A 16836-nucleotide genomic window follows, 5' to 3' on the forward strand; every position below is an offset into this window, starting at 1 on the left:
TCACACACACCTTTCGCTGTGCACCCCCCTTTGCACCCCCATACACCGCATCCCCTTGCACTCTGCCCCTTTACACACACACCTGGCACTGTGCACACCCCCCTTGCACTCCCATACACCGCACCCCTTGCACGCTCCCCCTTTACACACACACCGCGAACACCCGCCTCGCCCGACGCCTCCCCCCGGCCGCCCGGTGCCCGGTGCCCGGTGCCGGCCGGGCGCGGAGCGGAGCGGCGCGGCCGGGCGCGCAGCCCCGCGCCGCAGAACCGACCCCCGCCGGGGCGGGCGGGCACCCGCGGCGCCTCCCGGAGCCGCCACCGACTTTCTCACCCGGGCAGAAACGATGCTTCCAAGCCGCCGCCGCCGCCGCCTGCCCCCGCGCGTGGAAACGCCGCGCGGGCGCAGGCTGCCGGCGGCTCCGGCCGGCGGGCGGCCCCTGCAGTGCCCCGCGGCCCGGCCCCCTCCCGGCGCCAACAGGGGCCCGGAGGGTGTCGCCAGCCCCCCTGGCCTGTCCCTCCCCTGGGGACGCAGCCCCGGGGCAGGCTTCGTTCCCCGCGCTGTGCTGCGCTGCGCTGCGCTGCGCTGCGGCGGGGGAATCGCACCTTCCTCTGGCGGGACAGAGATGAATAACCCCAGAAATCAGTGTGGCTTTGCAGTGCTTAATTTGACCGTGAAACAACAACAAAAAAAAATCATTTACGATACGTTTTGCATGAACAATCACAATATTATTTTGTGGTGACTAACTCAAAACTGCACCTTTGGCAGCCGATAACTGGAGACCACAGTTTCCTCTGCAGCGCGGTCCAGCCCCTGCTTTTCGCAGCCGGGTAGAGGGAAGCAAGCTCAAATGAGCCCACTCAGAACTGGAGGAGATTGCCAAAGCTGGAGGATAAACTCCCGCACCTCCGCTCCGCGCCGCATAGGATGGCTGGCACCGGCGCCCTGAGCACCGGCATGCCTTTCTCCCTTCCCCAAGGGCTGGGAGGCGTCATCCTGAAGCAGTCAGGACCTGGAGGTATCAACCTGCTGCCTAGGAACTAGGAAATACAGCTCAGCTCTTGGGTGAAACGATGAGCAAATTTCAGATCGTGCTTTTATTTCCTCTGCCCAACTCCCAGGCAGCTCTTAGTCTGATTTATTAACTTCAGAGAGCTGAGAGGAGGGGAGAAAAAGGAAGCCAAGGGTGATTTGGTGACTGAAGTCTGGCACTGGTGGAGGGGGGGGTTGGAAAGGGGAGATTTGGAGAAACCACTGCCTGTGAACGTGGCTAAGGGCTCTGCCTTGTGCCGCCCCCGGAGATGGTCCCTGCAGCTGGACTGCCAGAGAAAGCCAGCCCGGAGCACGTTTCCTGGGGGAATATGGGAGGGAGGAAGTACCTGGGGAGAGCAGCACCCAGGGGAATCAGAGGTTGGAAGCCCCTGAATCCTTCAGAGGACCCAGCCTTGTATTGCTTCATCTCCGTCATGACTCAGCTGTGGCGTGTTTAATACTGAAACTGCGCTCTCAGGGAGGGTCAGCCGAAACACCGCCTCTCATTTCCAACATCCCCTATTCCTGCCTAATCCCCTGAAAGACCCTGGGCCCTCCCCGGGCTGGATTCTGCCTCCTCTCAGTGGGACACCCCCAAATCAGAAGGGTGCAAGTGTCAGGGTGCGTCTCCCTCAAGAGCGCCGATTGCGGGAGCTGGTCTGGGTCACTGCGAGGGCTGAGTACCAGTTTAATTTCTTGCTGCCATAAGGGCTTTTCTTCTGTGGTTTTGCTGCTGATGATTCATGGTGCAGGATGGAGGTGGAGGCTCAGAGCAAAGTCGCCCATCACACCCCAGCAGAGACCGTGGGATCGCTGGCGCCTTGCAGCACGGGTCCCGCTACGAGGCGAAAGGCACGTTCACATGTCAGTCCACATTCCCCGCACAGGCTTTTTGCACAAGCCGCATCATCTCTGGGACTTCCCTTGCCCTTCACACACCCCCTTCCTCAGAGAGGTTTTTCCTCGTGTATTTACCATGGCTCATAGAGTTGTTCTCCTCCTGCTCTGCTTAAGATGCTCTTAAGATGCTCAGGGCACAACAGGGGCAAGTCCTGCTTCTGTCTTTATACAGGACTCATGGCAGTGAAGGTCGCTGACTGTACCCACACAAACATCTTGTTCCTGTTGATGGACTATCTGCTCCTTCCATATTTTCCTCTCTGTTCTGCCTCTGTAAAGACCCAGTCTCATCCTCGCATCATGGAGAGTACAGAACCCCTGGTGAGACTCCCACTGATTGCCTCAGGAAATCCTTTATTTAATAAGTAAAGATATTAAGTACTTTGGAAATTAAATATATAGATTTGGAGAGACTCATTTCCAACACAGCTATTCACTTAATTTTGCTCTTGATATATTGCTTTCCCCCACCCTCCCCCCCCCCCCCACTGAGCCTTCACTTTCCTCAGCCTCCTGTCCTTCAATGCACTGAACATCCCCGTGACACCAAGGGCGTTTTTTGCTTCAGTGGGGCATTGCCAGCATTCACCACTCTGCACTCAGCAGCCTGTAGGATCGAGCACCTGCGGATCAGAGCTGCTGTGTTGCCTTCAGACACAGCCATCACTGTGTGTAGGGACATGGAGCAATGACTCATCCCTACACTTCTTGGTTCTCATGAAGTCAGGAGTCACTTCTGGTGCTACAACTGAAAGTAGAAGAGGGGCACTGAACAACAGCAGCGTGATGGCAAAGGGCTGGAGGTACACTGAGAAATTCCTGCATGCATGCCTATACTGCTTTGTTTTCCTGGCCCCCGGGAGAGCCGGGGATTTATGACACCAGCCCCCGAGGCCCCTACGAAACAGCCTCTGCTCAGTTTGCAGCTTTCTCGTAGGTCTCCTGGGATAGCAGGGCAAAGTCCCTGCAGAAAACCGCTAGGTCAGCAAGATCTGAGAGAGACATGGACATTGTCAGGTATTGTCGAGGAGATAACAAGAGGAGACAGGCTCTTTTACATGAGAACAGGGGAATCCGTGCTTCTTAACCAAAATGGGGACTGGAGGAGAAGGCATAAGCTACCAGGAATGTGTCCCCAAGGAGTTCCTTGGTTCACTCCACTGCACAAAGGCACGAGGTGACGTGGGCTTATGTCAGCACTATTAGGGATTCACTGATAAAGATCAATCAGGACAGACAGGAAAAGGATTAGGCACACACAGATGCTCGGCGGTGAGGTTTGCCTATAGGGGTTTGAAAGGAAGAGCTGCCATTGCAATCAATTACCAAGTCACACAGGTAGAAAGCAAGACAAGCCATCCTCTTCTTTAACCCCTGGACGGATGTCCCACAGAAACGAGGTCAGGTTGGTAATTAACGTGAACCGGTGTGAGAGGGTCCAGCCAGATCAGAACCGTGTTTGTTGGACAAACACATCCAAGGAGCCCAGCTGGGCTCCCTAGCGCAAGGACTCAGTAACAGCAGGGAGTTTGACGGGGTTAGCCGAGGAGACCGAAATTCCAGCATAGGGTTCACGTACTCATCCATCCAAGGAAGAATTCATCCTGAGATGATCACTGCTAAGCTGCATTCCCATGGAAATAAAGCCAAACACCTGGATGGATATGCTTCTCTTTGGGCAGCAAGCAATCAGAGTACTTATTTAAAAAGTAGAGTCACGTCACTGCGCCTTACAGCTTCTTTTCCACTTCCTCCAGCCTGACTGAACTAGCAACAGGTCTGCAAACAAACAGGAATGCAGAGAAAGACGCCCAATATTTAACAAGCCTAAAAATGGGGGACTCTTATCTCTGGCTAACAACTTGCTTTCAACACCTCGCCGTGAACTACTGTGCAAATGTTGACTCGTGCATGAAACCTGAGGACAGCACTGGCATATTCTCTACTTCTGGGTCCGCTTTTACATCCAACTCTTACATAAGTAAATAAACATCCTTATGAAAACACAGATGTTAAACACTTCTGTTAACTCCAGTAGTGGACAGTGGCTTGCTCGTGCGGTCTGCTTTGCCTTAACTTCAAAAGCTGGATAAGACTTGGGAATTTTATTGGGGAAATTAAAAAAAAAAACAAACAGCCAACAAAATACAAAGGAGCCCCTAGTAAAATGGTTCAGCTTCCGGAGGGTGAGTTTTGCTGCTTGATAGTCCCCACTAGGAACTGTCTGCAATGGCAGTTTTGAAAATAAATGCCAAAATAGCTCACACAGGGAAGCTCACACAGGCAATGGATTAGCAAAGTGTCTACATGCAGGCTTATCTGCCCAGCAGCACCAAGCAGGTGCAGGCAGCAGTGATGTCCAAAACAGTTTGAATTTGTCTCACCTTTAAGGAGAACCACCACTGGACACCTCCTTTAATGGTGATCAGCCTGGTGAAGGTGAATGGTGAAGAGTAGCTGCGCTTCGGCACCTGGTCTGACTCCGGACAACTTATAACCATTATTCATAACGCAAGCCGACGCCAGCCTTGTTTTCTGCAGCACCAGGCTTTGCGTGGACAGTCACGGGTGCCAGGAGATGTTTGGTGGGCAGAGGGGTGGCTTGTCCGCAGCCCCTTCGGGCTGGGTTCCCACATCCTATATGGGTGGGGGGGCACTGCTGGGGAAGTCTTTGCTCTCCGCTTCCAACTTGCAGCTGGGATGGGACAACTCGCTCTTGCAGCCTTTCCTCCCAACTTTAATTTAACCAAAAGGTTTTGAACCCTTACATTGTAGGTGGTTGCAGGTGGAGGACAAGGCTGGTGCGTGTCTATGGCTCCTGAACTCCTTGTCCTGGGAAGGATAAGCAAAGTGAAGTTTGCCTTCCTGCCCTCTCCCAGTGACTCTGCTCTTGCGCTGGCTGCTTTGCTCTTCTCACCCACAACCTCCTGCACAGCTAGGTTTGCGAAGAGCCACGCGCCTCTCAAAGGATTTGCTCTCTGCCTTGCCAGACACTCGGGTGAAGCACCAAGGCGATCTTGAAAAACACCCCATTGTGCGGTGGGACATCTTGTCCCCCAGCTGCCACCGCGAGGGTGTGCCTTTATCTGCCGAGCACGGGGCTTGTGCCTTCCTGCAGCGCCTATCCCCAAGCCCAGCTGCGCTCCCTGCCAGGGCGGGTGCTGCTCGTGGCCCTGGAGAGGCTGTTCAGAGCCAGTGGAGGATGTACAGAGGGTAACGCCAGGGCTCGCAGCCCAGCACTGAAGGCGTCTGCCCTTGTGGACTGTGAGCCCATCTGTGAGCCCACATGTCCTGGACAGCAGGACAGCTTCTCCCTACAGCGCAGGAGAAAAGCAGCATCCCACCACGCAGCACAGCCCAAGAGCAGGGAAGAACATCACAAGGACAAAACTTCTTCTCCAGCCAGTGACCGGGGAAAAGTTTCTGAAGTGTAGCCCATCCCATGAGCTGGTTTTCCAGCTAGCTCTGCTCTGCATGATGATGCTGAGATACTGCAAAGAGTGGGTATTTGGGATAATCATACAAGGTACTCCCACACTTCTAAGCCCACTTTGGCTACCTTGGAAGAAGACCAGGCTCCAGAGACACCTGGCTAAACCTTCCCCTTGTCTCAGGTCTACACTGATCAGTGGGGCAGGGAGCTGCTGTGGACATGGAGCCACTTTCTCTCCTGCTTCTTCCCCATCTTGACCTCCTGCCTTGACTTCCAAATGGCATCTTGCCAATGTTGGTTCACCCCTCGGAGGCCTTGCACATGCATGTGAGCTATGTCCAACACAGCATGCACACAGGGTTCATTCTGCAGCTCCTTTCCTCCCCACTGCAATCCTCAGCCTCCTCGGCCTGCTCTTGGGGACCAGACCGTGAACTCAGGCTGCCTGCTGCACAGCCCCTGTGCTCCCCAGAAACACCTTGGAGCATTCTACCAAGGAGATGAAGGGGACACCCTGAATGTGCCTTCCTGCCCAAGCACTCGTCCTGACACCAGAGGCCCCCTTGGAGAGCAAAACCCATGTGCAATAAGGTCTAGGGAATACCTGGGACTTCAAGACCTCTCAGAGTTCAACCAGGGAAAAAAACAGGTGGCCTTGCTGGTCATTAGCTCCCAGCACGTGATGTTGGGTGCAGCACAGCAAAGGGCAGTCAGTGGTCTGGTCATGGTACACAGCTCCCACCCCCAGCATCACATGTCAGCGTGCAAGGAGCAGGGTCTGTGTCTAAAATAGGCTCCGGGGTGGCAGGAGGGCCGTTGCAGCTGTGTGAAAGAGCGGCACTAAGGTGGGCAAAGTTAGATAGAGCCTGGTGCTAAGCTGTTTGCACAAAACCCACTGTCTAGATTTAGTTTTGACCTTTCTTTCCATGATTACTAATTCTTCCTAACCACCCTCCCCCAAAGCAGTAACAAGGTGGTGCAAAGAGGTTTTAAAAGACACAGTCAAGGATTTAGCCAGGAGACCTAAACCCCTTCGCTGAGCAGTGAGCTGTGCTCACAACGGTTGTCCCCCTGGCGTTGGACATGGGACACATTCAGAATGCAACCTGCAACTACAGATGTCCCACATCATAGATGCAGCAAGCTTGGTTATACCTCGTCTGGCCAGCTAGTGTATTGGTAGGGTGTGGAAGATGTTAATGAGACATACTGCAGTATTTTCCAGCCCGATCTGAGGTCACTTCTGCCCTCGCTGCTGTTGGGATGGGTATGGATGCAGGTGTGCATCCCTCAGACTCTGCCTCTGGGCTACACAAGAGTTTCAATCAAATCGACTGAGATCTTTTGAGAATTAACTCAATCCCCTGCTAGTGCCTGACACCCACTTTCCTGTCGCGCTTGCGATCTCAAGACAGTGGTTGTGTTCATTAGCCCAAACCCCTCCTACACACAGATGAGAAGACTGCACCACAAAAACACACGGATGATAAATGGGCTCCCTGCTTTCAGAGGTAACCCTACCCTCGGAGCTATCTGCAAGTCCTGCAGGTTCTGCTTGGTTTGGAGCAAGTCTTGATTAATGCTGCTTGGTTTTCTGGCGCTGGCAGCTCTCTGCCACCAATGAGACAGTCTCAAAAGATCCAGGAGAGTGTTGTAATTTATCTAGACCGAGTCAGCTGCGGAGCTCAGGCCATAGATCATGGTAATAGGTTTGGAGAAAGACGAGAAGGCAGTCCCAGCTCCAGAGAGTTTACAATCAGGTTATGGAAGATTTCCCTTACAGGCGCTAGAAAAGTACTTTAATTAGAATGCAGCTTTGTCCACATTTCTCCTTCCCTGCTACACATCCCCTATTTGCAGGCCCTGTGTCCCTATCTCGTGTACAAAAGCTGTTGCTATTTGCACACCCTGTGTCGTGCATCTGTCCATGTCCTGTTCCTCTCTGGGATATTTCTGAATGAAATTGCTTATCTAACTCCGGCGCAAGCACACGCACCACTGCTGATATCACCAGACCTGAAGGCAGCTCTGTGTGTTGCTTGTTATCAAATAAATGAGAGACCAAGACTATTCAACGAGCTGATTTATTTTACCTGTTGCCTGGGGGTTCCCTGGCCACTCTCCCAACAACCACTGCAGTTTCAAAAGCTGTTTTCCCATCCCCGTTGCATCACTCCGAAGCAATCAGAAGCAAAAGAACATGGAGTATCTCCCTACGTGCCTTTTAGCAGTGCCTCCAGATAGTCATGTGAAATGAAAAATCATAAGGGAAAAAACAGAACTAAGTAACCAGCAGGAGAAGGAAAAAATGGGATGCGAACACTGTTCAAATCACAGTTCACACTGGCAATGCCGAGGAAGTGTGCCCACTTGCATGGTGTGACTACAGAAGGTCAAGGTTTTCCATCAGGTAAGGTCTCAGCTATCCAGGCACTCAAGCAGAGGCTTGGCCTGAGGACAATGTTTAAACCTGTAGCGTTCTGCCTACTGGTCAATGTTTTGTTCAACGGGGATGAACTTTAAAAAGGTTTTGACTTAATGCTGGTGTCTTTTTTGACTTTCGGTGTAATGCCCTTTCTGAGCAGGCTCTGACCAAAAAATGGGCGTTTCTGATACCAACATGAGTCTTTGAAGAACAACTCATTTCATGACAGGATGCTTTCATGCCTAATTCCTTACTTCCCTTCATCCCAGATATAGTCAGGCCCCCTCGTTCTCCAGGGCTGTTCAGCCACAGACATGCTGCAGAACTGCCCTGAGTCAGAGGAGTATTTTACACCCTCCAAGTCCTTCTTTTGCTGAAAAGGGATTGTAGGGAGAGCCTTGGTATTACATGTCCCATGCACAGCACCCATTGTGCTTTTAATGTTGGTTTCATTATTTTGTCCCTTGGTGTTTTCACATAACTTCTGGCTGATCCAAAAAGAACAGGTAACAGAGAAATGCAGTGCAGGTTTTAATGCAGTCCTATCAGATCGTAGTGGCTGGTCCTTGTTCTCTGTTTCCTGATAGCTCCTATTTATTCCAGTGCCCTGAGGAACACTTGTGTCTAGGGTGACCACAGACTTCCCCACAGGATTTTGTGTGCTGTTTGCCAGCACCTTCGAAGGTTCACCAAAAGATCTTAAAGATATTTAGGCAGAGTCCGGCAAACCTCAAGACATCTTGCCTTAGAACTGCGAGCCAGACTGCTGTCTGCAGAAAGGGCATACGTCAGGGCCATAAAGACTTGGAAACAGAGCTTTATCTGGGAGTAGCATAACTGTGTTTATGTGCCCATGTGCTACACTAATAGGGTTCAGTTCGGCTCCCATTGAAGTCCATGGGAGTTTTGCCATTGTCTTTGAGGGAGCAGACACAAGGCTATAATCAGTTGCCTCCAATAATCCTTTTCATTCACCACACATGGAAGTTATCAGGATACATGTGCACCCATGTCTGCAATAAGTGCTCATTTACTCTGACCTATGTAGCCTTCTCCATAAAAAGGCACACAACTCATAATCACATCATAAAAGCTCGGGTTCACCCCGTACAGATCTGGGCCACACTTCTTCATGCTGATTCATACGGGCTGGCTTTGATCGGTCATGTGCAGCTCTTTTCCAATCTAAAGCCACTGCTTTATCCAGTGTTAGGAATATTAATGGCTTTCTTAAATCCCCAGATCTTTGAGTCCTGGGATCATGAAAATAGATGAATCCTAGCTACTGCAGTGGTGAAGAAAACTGTTCATGTTGACTAAAGGCTTGAGATTCAGAAAGTAAATGTGAAAAATTGTCCAAATTTTTCTTTAAACGGTTTTGGAGCCACTGTCATAGCTTACAGGTGGAGATGGAAGTAAAGTTCCCATTTGGTGGTACCATTACCTTTACATACTTAGGTGTCTCCAATGGGGCAATTCTTGTGTATAAAATGTAGCCTGTTTGTCCACAGATCCCATGAAATGCCTTTAAAAACAGAGCTGGAAAGTAGATTTCTGCCTCCTTTTTGGAACTTCCTGAAGTAGGTGCCTATGAAAAAGAAATGGCATGGCTCTGAAAGGAAAGAAACGCTTTCCCAATGCTTCCAGTTGGATCCAAAAGCCACCCAAAGTTTTGCATCCTCTAGAATTGACTTTTAAACTTCACAAATTAAACATGCAATTAGGCATTTTTAAATATTCAAGGCATTGTCAAAAAGCAAGGAGGGGATTACTTAAAAATGAAAGAGGGTTGTTAAAAGGTATGGTTTTCAGCAGTCAGATGCTTTTTCTATTTTCTCCTTGTAGTTCATTTTGGTTTCTGTGTGGGTGGCTCATGTGAACAGAAAGGTTTTTGGGTAAATGTTTTGCAAGACAAGAACAGGCTGTCCTTTAACAAACTAAATTTAAGCCCGCATTTTAAGTGTACTTTTAGGGCTAAAATGTACCCACTTCTTAGAACTGCAAGAGAGCCCTGAGAGGGATACTCTGGGAGGTGTCGGCAAAGAGGGTCATGGTCCTGCGCAGCTGTGCGACAGCTCTGCCAGAGGTGGCCTGTCCTGGGAGCTCTTCCATGGCAAAGCAGTGTTTCATCTGCTCCTGGCTGCAGCTCTTCACCGTGCTCAGGGCCTGGGCATGGCAGGCAGGAGAAGCAGATACAGCTCTGCCAGCCGACGTGATTCCTACCTGATTCCTACCGAAAGGCTTTCCTGAGCTTAGAAAAATTCCTCTGCTTGTGTCCACTGTGCATCCGCTCTGCTCTGCAGAGCTGGACTCTTTGTCACCTGTCCTGAAGGGGCAGTGGAGAAGGCCAAACATCTCCTGTGCAATGGACCAGCACCCTGGCTGGCCACTGCTGGTGCCTGGGCAGCGTGTTGGCCAGGCAGGCTCCTTTTCCCCGGGGAACAATTTTGCTTCCTAGTGAGTGTTAAAAGCCATGACTGCAAGGCAATTCCAGCAGTTCATTCCCCGCATCTGCAGCGTATTGTAAAGAGCAATGATAATCGCCTGTTTAAACTTCTCTTTCTCTAATCGCATTCTTACCCTGTGAATCATAGCACTGGTTTCATGGAACAAATCTGTTTCGACTTTGTCCTCATTTCTATTGTTGTAAACTATTTCAGATATTAAGATATATTTACACTGAAGCCACATTTCAAAGGTCATCACATTTTAACCAGTTCGGCATGGCACTTGTCAATAAACACGACCAAAGAGAGGTTCCTGTGGCTCTCAGAGCATCAGACTACACTGCTAGTGCTGTGGATATGTTTGCTTAGTTCAGAGGGCACTGTGGACTTATCATCCCCTGCTGTTGACTCATTCTGTGTCTCAAACATATGTCATATATTTATCACTGGGAGCGATGCCATTTTGAACTCAATATTTCCCTGCTTCTGTGTTCTGGGATCACATTGGTTCTTTCCAGCTACTTTACAGCACCAGGAATTTAGTTCAGCTGGTTGTTGACTGTTATGCCAGGTCTGCCTCAATCGCTGCTTTCCAGATGTCCTGAAAATAGGGCCTACCTTGCTGGGTTTCACATGTATGACCCTGTGTAACTGGGTTAGATGTGTCTTGTTCAACAATGTTTGGCTTAGCAAGCAATGCAGTTCTTTCTCCACCTGTGACTAAGACACCTTCCAAGTTGCATCATCAGCAAACTTTAGTAGCAGGCATTTCCTATTTTCTGTAAGATCCCTGACAAAATATTCAAGATTTGGGGAAAACCCCCACCTGGAGAGGAGGCTATTTGTAACTTATGATTTGGAGGCCTCAAAATTGGTAGCCAGTTTTGATCCAATAAAGAAACACCGTCTGGATTCTCTGCCTGGCTCTTAGTTTAATCAGCAGGTATGTTGTACCCAAATGCTGCATGGGCCTCCACCAGAGACTTGGAGATTGAGCTCAACCGATCAGAATGGTTTTGCATAAGCTGTGCCCAAGCAGCCAGTCCAAGCCAGAGGATGACTCAGGTCATCAAAACAGAGCTGGAGGAATTTGGAAATTTAGCACAAAAGGGAAGTCACTTTACACTCAAGCAAAAGCCCTCTGTCACTCTTAAGTGAACACAAGAAGATCTGAAGCCCTGAGCCTTTGGGAACAATAGCATGGTGCCTGGCCTATTCCTAGGAGACAGAGAAAAGGGACCCAGTGCCACACACTGCAGGAGAACACAAAAAGCTCACGTTAAAGCTACAGGAACTATAAACCCCTGCAGTGGTTTTCATGCTATTTTATCTGCGAGTTAGTTTCAGGAGGACATTATATGTCAAACCAAGTATGAGCCAGAGATGCAGATGTAAAACAGGGGGCTGGACAGGCAGCAAACGCTGCTCCTACATTAAAACAGAAAAGTCCCTGTGAGTATTTCAAAGACCTGAAAGCTGTGCAAGCACCACTGGCAAGTTGGTTGAGACAATGGTTAAAACTAGAGTAATAAAACACCTTCCAGATAATCATTTGCTGGGCACCTGCCAAGGTAGAGGCTATTGAGAAAGACCACGTCTCTTTCCTCCCACACTTCCTTGCAGAAGAGCTCTGCTGAGCGGCATCACCCATTTTGACTCCCAGACAGACCTGGACACCAGGGGCCTATGGGGTACGGGCTCAGAGAACAACCAGTGGGGCAGAAAGCAAAGTGCAGGGTCAGGAGCATGAAGTATTTCATGCTGTAGCAGGAGAAATAAGCCAGTCCTGGATTTATAGCACTCTGAATGAACTGTATCGACTCCAGGAAGGAACATGGGGAGCAATGCGGACAGACCAAAGGAAATCTGTGCTCAGCCTGTGCTGCTTTCCATGCCTGGACGGGAGAAATATCACGGCTACTGCCCTCTGCCCTCAAGCAGTCACCCAGTGCAGGCCTGGGGGGATGCTGTGCAGTGCTGAGCACTCTTTCTGAAGGAGAAAGCTGTTGATGAAGAGGGGTTGAAAGACTGCAATTTCTTAACTGAGAGAGTAAATACAAGCGGGTGAAATAATGAACAGACTTGGCATGGTGATTTTGAAAAGACCCTGGACATTTATTTGGCTGTCAGTGTGCTTCCAGCTATCAGCCACACTCACAGCAAATATATTAATTCAAACCCTCCTATTGCCACTGTGTTGGCTCTTTCTGGCTCAGTTCTCACGTGGACCTGACCTCCAGGAGAGCTGGAGAAGAGAGGAACCAATTTGCCTCATTGCCTGTTGGTGGAAAGCAACCCATCGTGTCATCCATTAAAGACGATTGGGGAGGGAGAGACGAGCCAGACACTCCAGGGACAGCCTTGCACTGCACATCATCCATCCCTTGAGTCCCTCCAGGATGCTGTGTCAGGGATGCCACATCACAGTCTCCTTCTTCACCTTGGGGGTCTGACCCATGGGGTCAGGCATGTGGCTCTGATGGAAGGAACCAGGACACATCCAAGGGCATGAGAGCAGGAGACACACACTAATAGCCAATTAGAAAATTTCTGTTTGGACATGGTGCTGCTTGTGTCACGTAAAATATGACGGGCTGCTCCATAAGGAAGTTTCTTTTCTCCCAGCTGAAAATTACTGGGGAGGTTTGCAAGGCTAAGCAAAACCCAGTGGCAGGGTTAGCAGAGCTTCAAGAAAGGGATGTAAAGCTCAGGAAAGGAGGGACAGTAAATATTTCCACTCTCGCTCTCTCTCACACCCACACCCACAGCTACAAACACGGGAGGTGATGAGTGGCTAAAACCTGTGGTCAGCCTGAGTTCATGAGCCCTCTCTTGTACCCTGACCTGCTCTGTGTGTGTGTACAACCCTGTTCCAGGCAGACTGCACACACTGGCCCCAAACACCCCACGGCAACTTCCTCTTGCTGGGGAGGTTTTTGACTCCAGCCCCCAGCCCAAGTTTGGCCAGAATTCATTACATGAAGTTCTTCACCCCCTCTCCTTGGTGCTTTTGGGTCTCCTATGATTGGTTTTCCACCCCTCACCTGCTCTGACCATCATTTCTGCACGGCATCTCCTAGCTCGGTTCACTGCCTTTTCCCTTTGTGTTGTTCTGGGATATAGCTAAGCTGTTTCTGTGGAGGCTTTAAAATTAGGGAGTGATTTGGAAGCAGGCAACCGGCACAAGGAAATCCTGCCTAACAGTTAGAGCTTCGAAACACCTGAGAACAAGGGCATTTCCAGGAGATGTCTGACCCACCACATGTGTGCTGTGGGAAAGGGATGAATAACAAGGCCACCCTCAAAGACTGCGGGCCGAAGAGCCAGACTGGACATCACAGCTAGAAAGAAAAGGCCCCACCGCATTCCACGAGCAGCAGTAGCATCTCCTGACCCACTGCGCAGCCCGCAGGGTGCTCCTGGCACCAGCCCTGTCTCCAGTCCACCTGATTGATTGGTCTCTGTGATTTGTCCCCTGCAGCCCGTTCTCCACCATGGCCTTTGACTGTGAGCACCTGGAGAAGTGGAGCGATCAGCAAAGGGTTTCCCACCGCCTTTGGGGCAGGCCTGAGCTCAGCTGCTCCATCTACAGGAGGGCAGTTCCACCAAATGGTTACAGATTAACTGCTTCAGATCATTCATTTCAGCTACCTACACACTCTCATACCAGCCCTCCCTTTATGCTAACTCAACCCACAAAAAGCCCAACTATCTATACTCTGACTAACAAAAAACAAGTGTTTCCCTCCTTTAAAACCTCAAAGCTTTGGCTTCAGCTGTGTTATCTGTCACCAGATAAAACATTTGATAAATTTCAAAGAGACTGCCTATTCTCTACAGTGCATGCCTGCCATCATAATTTGGCATGATTTCTGCAGAGGTGACTGCGTGGGGCACCAGGAGCACTATGTTCAGCATCTGCAATGCTACAGCTGCCCCAGTGCTTCCTGGGCACTGTGCTTTGGTCCCAGGAGAGTAAGAGGAGCTAGCTTAGGAGATGAGGCAGTGGGCTGCCCTCTCTGCGTGGAGCCTTCCACCTGGATCACTGGATTTCCAGAGGACACAGGAGAAGGAGAATGACAACATGATCTCCATGCAGAGGCCTCCCTTGCCACAGGAGGCTGGGGGACACATTTTCATGGGTCTTTACTGCCCCAAAATGAAATCTTTCAGATGAGCATTGGAGGGTCCTACATCAGAATAGCTAGGTCTGGAGGTGCAAGTGCTTAGCTAATATTTAGAGCAGACCTTGGCCTGAAATGACTGCAACACTTGTTCTTCCCATGTTGCAGGGACATAACCAGTCACCACTCCAGCTCTGAAACAAAAAGCCATCCAAAAGCTGGGAAATCTTCAGCATGAAAGGAATAAACAAAAAAGGTACATTCCCATGCAGTGAGCTGGTCTAGACATTTCCAGCAACAACAGAAACATCACTGAAGCTTCCCAGCCTACTCTGGTTGCTTTCCTGCCTTGCTGGATGAACAAATGCTGAAGACTTTTCCCGTCCCTCACCAGGACAACATGGTATCTGCTTTTCTGGGGCCAGCTTAGCATCGCCCAGCTCTGTAGGCCACATTGAAGGCTGTCAAGAGGCTAAGCAGAGGAACTGGGAAGGGAGGAGGTCACCTGGCCAGCAAATATCAGACCCCTGGCAATAGTTTTTTTCCTGTAGTTACCCTTCATGGTCCCCTTAGAAGTAGCCAACAGACTGTTGCTGCTGCTGAAAACCACTACTCTACTGGACTGAACTGGGAGAAGCAAAGAAGGGATGCAAAGAAGATCCTACCAGGTTCGTGGGAGACTAAGGATTCTCTCACGGCCAGCGTGGACCCAACCTTTGCCACAAAGAGCTGGAAACCTGTAATACTAGAGGAAAAACAAACAAACCAACCCCCCCCCCCCCAAGCACTTTACAATCACCCACTCACCAAACTCAGTTTTAATTATACAACACTTAGGAATGGAAAAAAATGACTTCTGCTTCTCCAACCCATTGTGATAAATGTTATTTCACTCAAGACTCATAGATAAAATCAGTTTAAGCCACATGTCTTAAATACGAGACTTTATCTGAATCAGTTTTGGAACCTGACCTTTATTGTAGTGCAGCAACGCAGCAAGGCAGTTTATGCTAAATACAGTAATTTTTCAGCATTCAGAATGTACAAACAAATACAGAACTGTTCATGAATTAGCTGAAACACCTTAAAGATGTCACCGGAGCAAAAAAAAAAAGGAGACCCTTATCTGAGAGGAGGTTATTTTTCTGAGGTGTTTAAAGACGAAATTGCTTTAGAAACTGAAGAAAGGCCTGAACCGTGTGTGTGTGTGTGTAGGGCTTCACTTCCCCAGAGGGCTTGGATGAAGGCAGGTGTGCGTGCTGCTCCGCAGCCGTGGGGAGTAGGTCGTAGCAGGAAAAGCACAGAGTTAACATGCCTACCCACTGCATTTGGATGTTCTGGTTAAAAACATCCTCCACAGGAGCTCTCTGGTTAATACAGCCTTCACAGCTGAGCACAGATGTGGCTAACAGCACCCCGTGAAACACACACTAGGCTGCCGCCCTCCACCACAAGGCTCAGACACCTGCAGGTGACGTCACCAATATCGCCCGTGCACCAGGAGGTCATTAACATGCCGAACAGGTGCCACAAACCCCCGCACTCTTCGAAAGCACACGGCACTGCCGCGCGACAACGCAGAGCACGCAGGCGATGGGATAACACGGGTCTGGCTTTCTCCAGCCGGGGGCTGCAGCAGCTTAGAGGCTCCGGAGAGAGGCTGATCTTCACTTGCTCGCGTCCCTCTGAGTAGACATGCACCTGCTGACAGATGGGACAGCTTCTCCTCTGCTCTGAGGGCAATAAACGTCATTTGTGCCCACAGTGAAGCTCTCGGAGCTGTGCACAGGCTCCTCGGTACGAGCCAGAACCAGACCTTCACCCGGACAGTGGGTAGGGGAGACAGCGGACGCAAACGTTTGGGTAGGATTGGGAAGGCAGGAAGGCAGGACTGGGTTCAGCCAAAATATGGGGCTTTTTTCAGTTTGTCTTTCACTTGAAATTCCCCCAGTTTTTTGAGACTGATTAAAATAAAGCCACAGAAGAGAGCAGTAAAATGCATTACATTGGCAGAGGAAAGAGCCCCACCTGCCCAGGAGGTTGGAGGAATGAGTGACACAAGTTCAAATCTTTCCTCTACCTTCGCTTAGGAGAGTGCCCGGGCCATGGATCTGTCCAGCCTGTCACAGTTGTCCCCTCTCTGGCCAAAAGGATAACTCAGCACCTATTAGGGTGATGAAGCACCATCTTCCCTATGCCTCAGACTAAGACATCCTCCCACAGACATGAGTGCAAATCCCCCGTCTAAAGGCAGGGACTGAATCTAGGTCTTCCACATCCTGGGTGAACAGCAAGCTACTGAATAAAAAAAAAAAAAATAGAGCCACTTACTCCTTCTCCATCAGCGTGGTGACCTCGTTGCTTGGTTTCTCTGTTATGAACAGGTGAAGGTTTTATATATATGTACGTGTGTGTGCATATATACATATTCGTTAAAAAAACATCTAACATATCTCTGTGTCAGATTTTGTT

Source organism: Apteryx mantelli, chromosome 3 (genome assembly GCF_036417845.1).
Source record: "Apteryx mantelli isolate bAptMan1 chromosome 3, bAptMan1.hap1, whole genome shotgun sequence".
In the NCBI taxonomy this organism is placed as follows: Eukaryota; Metazoa; Chordata; class Aves; order Apterygiformes; family Apterygidae; genus Apteryx; species Apteryx mantelli.